The sequence below is a fragment of the Arachis hypogaea genome, chromosome 18, assembly GCF_003086295.3.
Source record: "Arachis hypogaea cultivar Tifrunner chromosome 18, arahy.Tifrunner.gnm2.J5K5, whole genome shotgun sequence".
NCBI classification, from domain to species: Eukaryota; Viridiplantae; Streptophyta; class Magnoliopsida; order Fabales; family Fabaceae; genus Arachis; species Arachis hypogaea.
In genome coordinates this window covers 46,795,868-46,807,051 of record NC_092053.1, presented here as the reverse complement: position 1 = coordinate 46,807,051, position 11,184 = coordinate 46,795,868, and the positions used below count along the sequence as shown (strand labels likewise).

Genomic DNA, 11,184 nt, shown 5'->3' with positions numbered 1-11,184 from the left:
TGATACTCTGAATGCCATATTGGCTCAAAATAAAATATTGACTCAGCAAGTCAATATGATTTCTCAGATTTTGTTTGGAATGCAAGCTGCACTAGGCAGTACTAAGGAAGCTTCCTCTGAAGAAGAAGCTTATGATCCTGAGAATCCTGCAATGAAAGAGGTGAATTACATGGGAGAATCCTATGGAAACACCTACAATCCTTCATGGAGGAATCATCCTAATCTCTCATGGAAGGATCAACAAAAGCCTAATCAAGGCTTCAATAAAAATAATGGTGGGAGAGCACGGTTTGGCAATAGCAAACCTTTTCCATCATCTTCTCAGCAACAGACAGAGAATTCTAAGCAGAGTCACTCTGACTTAGCAACTGTAGTCTCTGATCTATCTAAGACCACTCTCAGTTTTGTGACTGAAACAAGGTCCTCTATTAGAAATTTGGAGGCACAAGTGGGTCAGCTGAGTAAAAGAGTTACTGAACTCCCTCCTAGTACTCTCCCAAGCAATACAAAAGAGAATCCAAAAAGAGAGTGCAAGGCCATAACTATAACCAACATGGCCAAACCTGGAGAGGAAGAAAAGACAGTGATTTCCAGTGAGGAAGACCTCAATGGATGTCCACTGGCCTCCAAGGAGTTCTCTAATGAGGAACCAAAGGAATCTGAGGCTCATATAGAGACCATAGAGATTCCACTGAACTTACTGTTGCCATTCATGAGCTCTGATGAGTATTCTTCCTCTGAAGAGGATGAAGACATTGTTGAAGAGCAAGTTGCTAAATATCTAGGAGCAATCATAAAGCTGAATGCCAAATTATTTGGTAATGAGACTTGGGAGAATGAACCCCCATTGCTCATCAATGAACTAAGTGATTTGGTTCAACTGAAATTACCTCAGAAGAAACAGGATCTTGGAAAGTTCTTAATACCTTGTACCATAGGCACCATGACCTTTGAGAAGGCTCTGTGTGACCTGGGGTCAGGGATAAACCTCATGCCCCTCTCTGTAATGGAGAAACTAGGGATCTTTGAGGTGCAAGCTACAAGAATCTCATTAGAGATGGTAGACAATTCAAGAAAATAGGCTTATAGACTTTTAGAGGATGTCTTAGTGAAGGTTGAAGACCTGTACATCCCTGCTGACTTCATAATCCTAGATACTAGGAAGGATGAAGATGAATCCATCATCCTTGGAAGACCCTTCCTAGCCACAACAAGAGCTGTGATTGATGTGGACAGAGGAGAGCTAGTCCTTCAAATGTATGAGGACCACCTTGTGTTTAAGACTCAAGGATCTTCTTCTGTAACCATGGAGAGAAAGCATGAAAAGCTTCTCTCAATACAGAGTCAAATAGAGTCCCCACACTCAACTTCTATGTTTGGTGTTGGGAGGCCAACATCAAGCTTTGAGTCTCTGTAAAGCTCTCTAAGTGCTCACTGTCAAGATATTAACATTAAAGAAGCGCTTGTTGGGAGGAAACCCAATGTTATTTAATTATATTTTCCATTGTTATTTTATGTTTTCTTTAGGTTGATGATCATGCGAAGTCACGAAAACAACTGAAAAATCAAAAACAGAATGAAAAACAGCATTAAAAACAGCACACCCTGGAGGACAGGCTTACTGGCGTTTAAACGCCAGTAAGGATAGCAGAATGGGCGTTTAATGCTGATGCCAAGGCATCTTGGCCAGTTTCACTAACCTTTTCTTTACTGTTTTTAGGGTAGTTTCATGCATTTCTTTAGGAAATAAGCTAGTTTTGGGTAGATATTCACCTACACCTTGATTCAAGCATACATTGTGCATTTTACATTATTTCATGAGGATTTTGCATAATTTTAGTGACAAATTGTATGCTGCATTACCCATGACTTGGACTAGAACTTTGATGCACTCTGTTGCTTGATTTCAGGAGCAAAGGAAGCAAGGAAAGGGAGGTAACTTGCAAGGTTAATGAGAAAAGTGATTGCCAATAACACTCTCAAAGCCATCATTGCCCACGTTAAGAGTCACGTTAACTAAGTTAACGTGCACTCTAACGTGGAGAAGGGAAGTTGAGCCAACGTTAGTGACACTTAACATTGTCACTAACGTTGGCAAACACTCATGAATGGCCACGTTAGAGCCCACGTTAACCTAGTTAACGTGGCCTCTAATGTTAAAGGGGGAAAAGAAGCCAACATTAGTGACATTCAACATTGTCACTAACGTTGGCCTAAGGATGCAACACACCACATTAACTCCCACGTTAACTTGGTTAACGTGGGAGCTAACGTAAGAAGTGAGAGTTGTCGACAACGTTAATGACACTCAACATCGTCACTAACGTTGGAAGCAACCACACAACCCCCCAAGGAGCCACGTTAGCTTCCATGTTAACTAATGAGGAATGAATGATGAGCCAACGTTAGTGACACTGAACATTGTCACTAACGTTAGGATGGCTAAGAATAGCCATGTTAGAAGCCACGTTAACCTAGTTAACATGGACTCTAACGTGAGATCTAGGGGCACATTGGAACGTTAGTGACAATGTTGAGTGTCACTAACGTTCTCGAAGTTTGGCAAGGCCACGTTAGAAGCCACGTTAACCTAGTTAACATGGGCTTTAACGTGAAGCAAAAAGGGGCACACTGGAACGTTAGTCACAATGTTGAGTGTCACTAACGTTCTCGAAGGTTGGCAAGACCACGTTAGAAGCCACGTTAACCTAGTTAACGTGGGCTCTAACGTGAGGCAAAGGGGTACATTGGAATGTTAGTGAAAATGTTAAGTGTCACTAACGTTCTCGAACTTATACTTTCACTAAATGTTAACACCCCTAACGCCCTGAGCTAAAGTCTCTGCCCACTTAGCACTTTCTCTCTGCAAGTAAAGCCAAGCCCAAATGAAGAAAAGAACTGCTTCAAACTCAAGATCCAAAGGCCCAAGACTTGAAGAGCCAATTAGAAGCTGAGAGAAGTAGTATATATAGGAGTAGCTTTGAATTGTTAAAGGAGTTCTGGAAGTTGGAAAAAGAGAATTACTCTCTGTATTTTACTTTCTCTGCAATTTCTAGTTCTATGATGTATTCTCCATCTTTATTTTCATTTTCTAGAGCTATGAACAACTAAACCCCTTTCATTGGGTTAGGGAGCTCTGTTGTAATTTGATGGATCAATACTAATTTTCATTATTCTTCTTCTATCTTTTCTCTTGATTTTACTTGAAAGCTTTCGATCTTCATCCAATTGAGTAGTTATCTTGGAAGAGAAGCTATTCAAACTTGGATCTCTTTTGAACCTTGAAAGAGGAATGAAGAGATCAAGCTAGAATTGCTTTCTCATGCTGGACCAAATTGGGTTTGGATGGGTATGTGACTATAACCCTTTCAATACTTGATTTGGGAAATGCATGTGGTATAATCAGTGACCATATTTCATCTCTTCTCATGAGCAATTGACCAAGGAATTGGCTATTGATCAAGATTTGAGAGATTGAATTGCAAGAAATTGTAATTCAATCACTTAAGATTGCCAAGGAGATCAATGAGTGCATTGATTGAGGAAGAGATGAAAATGAACTTGATCCGGAGAATTGCAACATCTCCTAAGCCCAATGAACTCCCCATCTCTGATCTACCCATTCTCTTTAATTTCTGCCATTTACTTTTATGAGCAAATCCCCCATTCCCATTTACAATTCTGTAATTTATTTTCAGTCATTTACTTCCAGTCCTTTAATTCTAGCATTTACTTTTCTGTTATTTACATTCCCGCCATTTTATTTTCTGCAACTCTCAACCCAAATTCTGGATTCACTCAACTAGAACATTCTTCTAATTAAAGTTGCTTGATCAATCAATCCCTGTGGGATTCGACCTCACTCTATTGTGAGCTTTTACTTGACGACAAATTCGGTACACTTGCCGAAAGGAGATTTGTTGAGAGACAAGTTTCCACCCGCATCAAGTTTATGGCGCCGTTGCCGGGGATTGATTGTGCATCAACAATGATTAAATTAGAAGATCACTAGATTGAGCATTTTTATTTTGTGATTTTCATTTTCTGTTTGGGTGATTTACTTTTTGTTTTAGTTAAACTTCTTCCCTTCCCCGTCTACTCTTTTGTTCTTCTTTGTTATTTTCAATTCTATTTGCTAACCCACAAACTGTTTGATATATTGCATCACCCACAACTAATAGTAATTCTGACACAAATACTTTCTGCACCTATCTTTTCTTGCTTACACTTGATGGTTGTATGACAGGGAGAAGAAGCGGGGCTTCAACTTCCTTCGATTCTGAACCTGAGAGGACCTTCCTTAGATTAAGGAGGGAGGCAAGAGGAAAGAAAGTGGTGGGTGCTGAGGAAGAAGAGGAATTCTTTGAAACAAACATGGAAGACAACATGGAAAACCATCATGAAGAAGAAGATCACAACCATGGGGGAGGAGGTAGAGCAAATCATGCTGGGGAGGATAGAAGAGTTTTGGGCTCTTACATCAATCCAAACCCAGGCAATTGTGGAAGTAGCATCCAAAAGCCAACAATCCATGCCAACAACTTTGAACTTAAACCACAGCTCATCACCCTTGTTCAGAACAACTGTTCGTTTGGAGGAAGTGTTCAAGAAGATCCCAATCAACATTTAACCACCTTCCTGAGAATATGTGACACAGTGAAGTCTAATGGTGTTCATCCTGATGCCTATAGACTGCTCTTATTTCCATTCTCACTCAGGGACAAGGCAGCTAAATGGCTGGAATTTTTCCCAAGGGAAAGCTTGACAACTTGGGAAGACGTGGTGAACAAATTCTTAGTAAGATTTTACCCTCCTCAATGAATCAATAGGCTGAGAGCTGAGGTCCAAACTTTCAGGCAACAAGATGGTGAGACCCTATATGAAGCATGAGAGAGGTTCAAGGACTTAACAAGGAGGTGTCCACCTGACATGTTCAACGAATGGGTGCAGCTGCACATTTTCTATGAAGGGCTCTCTTATGAGTCAAAAAAGGCCTTAGACCATTCATCTGGAGGATCTTTGAACAAAAAGAAGACCATTGAGGAAGCCATAGATGTTATTGAAACAGTAGCATAGAACGACTACTTCTATGCTTCCAAAAGAGGGAACACAAGAGGAGTAATGGAGCTAAACAATGTAGATGCTCTGTTGGCCCAAAACAAGCTCATTACCCAGCAGCTGGCTGACCTCACCAAGAAGATGGAGATGAACCAAGTAGCAGCAATCTCCACTTCATCAACAATCCAAGAAGGAGTTAATGAAGAAGCAGAGGGGAGTCAGGAGCAAGCCAACTACATTGGAAGTTCACCAAGGAAAAACTATGATCCATACTCCAAGACCTACAACCCTGGATGGAGAAACCACCCAACTTTGGATGGGGAGGTGAGCAAGATCAAAACCAAGACCAGAGACGTTACAACTCCAACAACAATGCAGCTCACCAGCAATGCACACAGAGGACGTCTCAACACCCCCACAACAACACTTTTTCATATGCTTATCAAAACCAAAATAGCACATCTGCTCTGAATCACCCATCAATTGATGACAAGCTCTCTAAGATTGAAGCCTTACTTGAAGGAATATGCCAAGAGATTCAAGAAAATAAGGTGTTCAAAGAGGAAGTGCGAGCCAATATTAAGAACCAGGGAAAGACCATTAGGAAGCTGGAATTCCAGGTGGGATATTTAGCTGAGAAGATTCCCAAACCTACCGATAGCTTCCCAAGTGACACGGAGAAAAACCCCAAGGGAGAAGTAAAGAAAGTAAGATGGGAAGATTGCAAAATGGTCACTACGAGTGATCAAGAGACTGAAGACAAGCAACGCAAATTTTGCAAATAAAGAGTTGCTGAAGCTCTATGCTCCCTTCCCACAACTGCTCAATGGTGCTGTGGGAAAGAGAATATACTCAAGGTTCCTAGACTTGTTTGCATCTCTGCATGTAAATATACCATTCATCAAGGCAATTCAACAAATGCCTGCATTCATCAAGTATATGAAGGAACTTCTTCCCAGGAAAAGCTCACTCAAAGGAGGCCAGACTATAGTGATGAACAAGGAACGTAGTGCCCTTATTCAACCTGAGTTACCTACAAAAAGAAGAGACCCAGGGAGTTTTCACATCCCTTGTGCCATAGGTGAAACTATGTTCGATAGAGCACTATGTGATTTGGGGGCCAGCATCAACTTACTGCCTTTATCCCTGGTGAAGAGGCTGCAGATTAATGAGATAATGCCCACAGATGTAATCATCAGACTGGCTGACAAAACTCAAAAGCAAGCAATAGGAGTGGTGGAAAATGTGTTCCTAAAGGTTGGGAAATACTTTCTCCCAACAGACTTTATCATTCTGGACATGGAAGAGAGTCACACTCACCCAATCATATTGGGAAGACCATTCCTAGCTATGGCCAGAGCACTTATCGATGTAGAGAAAGGGGAGCTAATATTAAGAATCCATGATGAACGACTCAGCTTCAATGTCTTCAAACTCTCACAAGAAACAGATCAAGAGGACAAGGAACTAAGCACAAACGATAAAGAGACACTGAAGGAGGAGACAAGCACTGAAGCACAGCAAGTTCATTCTGAAACCCCCTCAATTGATAAACAAGGAAAACAGCAATTGCCACAGCCCAAGGAAAAGTTGGAGGAACCTAAACCTCTAGAGGCATGTGAAGACAACATCACAACCCCTTGGAAAAAAAAGGTCACCAAGGGGAAGGCAACCTCAAAAGAAACAAAGAAGAAGGTACCAAGGAAATGGAGGAACAAGAAGATCCCTACGGAAGACTTCTCTCCAGGGGATAGAGTTGTCTCAGCTTACTTCCCAGATATTCCCCATAATCTCCCTACTGTACCATCTTAGTTACCTAAGGTCTTCACTATCAACAGAGTTCTTTCCCTGGAACATGTGGAGATCATTGATCCAACCAATAGATACAAGTCCACAGCAAGAGGGGAGGACTTTAAGCACTACCAACCACCCTGATGAAGGAAAAACGTCAAGCTAGTGACGCTAAAGAAGCGCTTCATGGGAGGCAACCCAAGTTTTATATGTTTTTAAAATAATGAATAACTCAATGTTTATGAATTTCAATCCAAACTTGACAAACATTTGGTGAAATCTTTATCATGCAGTATATAGTGAAGAACAAGTTTGGTGTTCAAAGCAAACCAAGATGCATGCTAGTCTTGGGAGCTTTGAACAAAACTTTTCATCACATTGCTTCAAACAAAGTTTGGTGTCACCCCATGGTGCCACCAAAATGCATATAAGGACCCACCAATAGTTAGTTAGTTAGTTGGAATTCATAAATAAACAATCAAATCCTTACTTCCCTTTTATTCTAGCCGTAGAGTTTGATTTTTATGATATTAATTTCCTTATTTTAAATCTTTATAGGAATGGAAAAGAAGCATGAAAAGGAATTGATTGGACAATTAAATGGGGGAGATTTCGCCACTTAATGAAGAGCACTACACACATGTCCCAAGAGGGAACGCATGGGGAAACGCTGCCATGCAACATTGGAGAAAGAAGACCCTTGAAGACCGAACCAATCACTCTCATTAAGTGATGATCCTTGTCTTTCCTTCATACACAACCCCAACCGTCCATCAATCAACAATCCTTGCAATCCACACCTTCCATCCACTCATGATCTCCCTATATAAGTGAGCTCTGGTGCATGCTCATTCCTCACATTCAAATTCCCACTTCCACACTTCATACTTTCGGCTTGCTCAACCCCTTCATCACACTCTATCATAGCCAACCTATACCTCATCTCTTCGTATCCTCCAACCTCCACTTCAAAACAGCAACTCAATTCATGGCATCATCAAGCTCAAAGAGGCAAAAGAGGAAGGAACCCATGGAGAGTGTTCCTTTCGATGAGAAGAAATTCAAAACTGCCTTTCATGAACGTGAATTCGAACGGATAAGAGCGAGAAAGATATTGCCAGAGTTAACCTTCCAAATCAATGCAGATGAGTTACCACAAATTCTGGAGAAAATCAAACAGAGGGGGTGGCAATTGCTCACAAGTCCAGAGGGGAAGATCAATGGAAACCTCATCAAAGAATTTTATGCGAATGTAGTAAGAGAGGATAAAACCAAGGCCCCAACCTTCAAAAGTTACGTAAGAGGAAAAGAGGTGGACTTCAGCCCAAATGCCATAACAAGAGTTCTTCACCTGAAATCACCTCATTTTGATGAGGAAAGTTATCAAGCAAGGATAAGTAGAAGCCCTGATAATAATGAGCTCTCAGAGATAGTGGCAGACATCTGTGTTATAGTAGCTAACTGGGAGAGGTACACAGATGAGAGACCCAAGTTCATCAAGAGAGGAGACCTGAGCCCTGAAGCCAAGGGGTGGTTTGAACTTGTGAGGAGGTCCATTCTACCAGCTGCAAATAATTCAGAGGTAAACATCAATCGAGCTACTATGGTGCATTGCTTAATACAAGGTGGGGAAATCAACGTGAATGAGCTCATCGCCGAGGGGATTCAAGATTTGGCTGAGAAGGTTGATTCAGGTGCCAGGCTTTGGTACCCCAGCACCATTCTCCGCTTATGCAACAAGGCCAAGGTAGTATTTGAGGACAGCAACCCCGACTGGGTGAACCCAGGGAGGCCAGTTACACTCAAACGATTGGTTTATACTACACTTGCTCAGCAACAAAGAAGGCCATAAATAGGGAAACCAAAAGCAAAAGAAAGAGTTCACCAAGAGGAACATCATCAGGAAGAATACCAGCAAGAAGAGCAGCATGACCCAGACAACTTGAATATGACTTACCTTCTAAGAGCCATTGAAGATTTGGGACAGAGGCATATGGAAGGACAAGAGCAAATATTGAACCTTCAAACCAACTGGCTGAGCCAACAGGAAGCATGGCAAAAACAACAAATGGAGCAGCAGTAGGAACACTACTCCAGGCTCACTCAAGCCATCAACCAAGTGAATGAGAGGCAAGAGCTCCAAGAGAAGCACTTGTAAGAACTCAACCAGCGGTAGATAGCCCAAATGAAAACTTTCAATGAGTTCAGTGTACTCAATGAAGGAAGGCAACTACATAGGGAGGAGTTCTATGTGAACACTCAAGCCAAGTTGAACTACATGACTAGTAACATGCATCAGCTACACTATGCCATCCCTACATATGATGAGGTACAAAAAGATTTTGTAGAACAAGAAGAGAGGAAGGTAAAACAGCAAAAGGAGACACTCAAGAAGAAGATGGAAGATGGTGGTTTCTGGAAGAAGCTGCTTGGAAAAGGCAAAGGAAGTGGGAGCACAAGCACTCAAGAGAGACACAATGAGGACAAGCAAGGATGGGAGCATGGGCATCCACATGAATGAAAGGTGGTGGAGTTCTTTTTAGTCCATCGTTTTCTATGCTTTAAATAAGGAAGATCTTGTATGAAATAGAACCTGCTTCCATGTTATGTTTAAACTTTTTAAATTCTGTCTTTTAAGTTTTCTTTCTGAATAGGTCCATGATTTCTGGTTTAAATGTCACTGCATATTTCCCTTATTTAGTTGTAAGCTTGTCCATTTTAAATCAAATGAAGAAGAGAATGTTTATGTTTTTAAAAGACCAGAGTGGATTTCATATTGTGAAAGTGCATTCATGAATCTTTGGGGTAGTCATAGGTTAGCTAAGTTGGTTCAACCGCAAGGTTAGGAGGACAACTATCTATCCTGAATACTTGACTTTAGATATACCCATGAGACTAAGTAGATGACAAATCCTAATAAGAGAAAAGGGAAAGAATAATGGAAGTGAAAAACAAAAGAAAAAGAGTAAGCAATAAGGCTAGGCACCAATGGTTTGGACCTTGAGACAAGTGTCTGTGGTGCTCCTGTGTGAGGGATCTACTTGGATGAATAAGCTCTCAGGGGTGCTTTATCACTTGGTAACTTAGGTTAACTAACCCGGGATTATCAGCTGAAAATCCACTATCAAGAGTAACCTCACCACAGAGCATTTAGTAACCAAAGAGGTGCTGGACACAAGGTCTCAAGAAAAGAAAATAAAGAACTATATGCCTGTGGTGTATGTATGGGGGAGACTTGAGGAGTAATCCTTAGGGTGCTTCAACCTAGCACCTTGAACCAACTGGTTCGGAGTGTTGGCTGAAGCTTATCTTAAGAGTTGCCCCTTACAGAGCACTTAGCCACTACACTAACCCGAAAAATAAGATCATGATAGTCTCATGGCATATAGACAAAGTAAGTGTTTAGGGACATGATAAAGGTCTGAAAGTCAGTAATGGAATAAACCTAAGTTGCTATGCATGAAACCACGATAAAATCAGTAACATGACTTCCACAAGAATGACTCATTCCTCTGGATATTCCATTCATCATTCTCTTGTTCCAGTACTTGCTTAGGGATAAGCAAGCTTTAAGTTTGGTGTTGTGATGCCAGGGCATCTTGGCCAGTTTCACTGACCTTTTCTTTACTGTTTTTAGGTTAGTTTCATACATTTCTTAGGAAATAAGCTAGTTTTGGGTAGATATTCACTTACACCTTGATTTAAGCATACATTGTGCATTTTACATTATTTCATGAGATTTTGCATAAGTTTAGTGACAAATTGTATGTTGCTTGCATGACTTGCAATTTGATGCCTCTATTGCTTGATTTCGGACAAAAAGCAAGGAGAAACTTCAGGTATGAGAAAGTGATTGCCAATGACACTCTCAAAGCCATCATTGCCCACGTTAAGAGTCACGTTAACTAAGTTAACGTGAACTCTAACGTGAAAAAGGGAAGTTGAGCCAACGTTAGTGACACTTAACATTGTCACTAACGTTGGCAAACACTCATGAGTGGCCACGTTAGAGCCACGTTAACCTAGTTAACGTGGCCTCTAACGTTAAAGGGGGAAGAGAAGCCAACGTAGTGACATTCAACATTGTCACTAACGTTGGCCTAAGGATGCAACACACCACGTTAACTCCCACGTTAACTTGGTTAACGTGGGAGCTAACTAAGAAGTGAGAGTTGTCGACAACGTTAGTGACACTCAACATTGTCACTAACATTGGAAGCACCACACAACCCCCCAAGGAGCCACGTTAACTTCCACGTTAACTTAGTTAACGTGGAAGCTAACGATGAGGAATGATGATGAGCCAACGAGGACACTAACATGTCACTACATTGG

General features: G+C 41.2%; 1 non-coding gene across 1 annotated transcript; it reads right to left on the bottom strand.

Moving 5' to 3' along the window:
- Nucleotides 1-4,827: 4,827 nt before the first annotated feature.
- On the bottom strand, nt 4,828-4,931 carry LOC112774581 (small nucleolar RNA R71). Its single transcript, XR_003189062.1, has one exon. It is a non-coding gene; the product is annotated as a small nucleolar RNA R71 (small nucleolar RNA).
- Nucleotides 4,932-11,184: the final 6,253 nt, after the last annotated feature.